The following is a 919-nucleotide window of genomic DNA, read 5'->3' on the forward strand; positions in this document are numbered from 1 at the left end:
AAAGGTGAATGAATGAGCACGCCGGCTTCCCTCTTATACCCGGACATCCGGGGAGGAGCCCGGCATGCAAATTTCATTCGCCAATTTTCATTGGCCTTTTCTAAATACTCAGAAGATGATAGGTTCTCAAGACAAACCCCATTCTGTCGGTTCGACACAACGTCGAGAGACCGACAGAAAGGGAACCGAGGTTACATCCGTAACCAAGACGTTTTCTTGTGCATCATCTTGCACTTAAATGTTTAAATTGGCAAGGCTTGAATGAGTGTAGTTTAAACAGCAACATGTGCTGTTCAGGTATCACCTGCACTCGTGCACTCACAACACCCGGGTGATGAAAGCATAAATGACTGTACAGCAAACGTCAATCCTATTGAAATTTATCTACGTTATTTGATTTGTTGTAGGTATTAAATTTGTATTCATCGACAAACATACGTTAGCTGAACTTTGTCTGTTTTACGCATTATAATTTTTGACGAACCACATTATAAATGCATCGTCAGATTTAAGATGAGCCGAACCGTTGGTGGAGAACCATGCGGTTTAATTTTTTACCCAGAACCGTTACACCACTACTGTCTGTACTTATGCTCTCCTTCCACACAACATGAAATACTTCTAATTTTGTAGTGTTCCATCTACATTTGTGTTCAGAACAATAACAGTTCAACATCACTAACCAGGGGCCCATTTCAATAAGGAGGTTCAACCAACACCGAGTTAAAATGTGAACGCTGAGTTGATTCTTGTGAGTTTTTGGTTTCAGTTAGTTCTATCAACTCTGGGTAGACTTACCTCTGGGTAAGTGCTTGTACCACAACTACGACAAGCCATGATCAATGGAGCTCCGATATTACGATCCACCATGGCAACGGCACCAAAAAAAAAAAACATGGCGGCAGAAATCGCTTGAGAG

This window comes from Triplophysa rosa, unplaced genomic scaffold, assembly GCF_024868665.1.
Source record: "Triplophysa rosa unplaced genomic scaffold, Trosa_1v2 scaffold378_ERROPOS86667+, whole genome shotgun sequence".
Taxonomy (NCBI): domain Eukaryota; kingdom Metazoa; phylum Chordata; class Actinopteri; order Cypriniformes; family Nemacheilidae; genus Triplophysa; species Triplophysa rosa.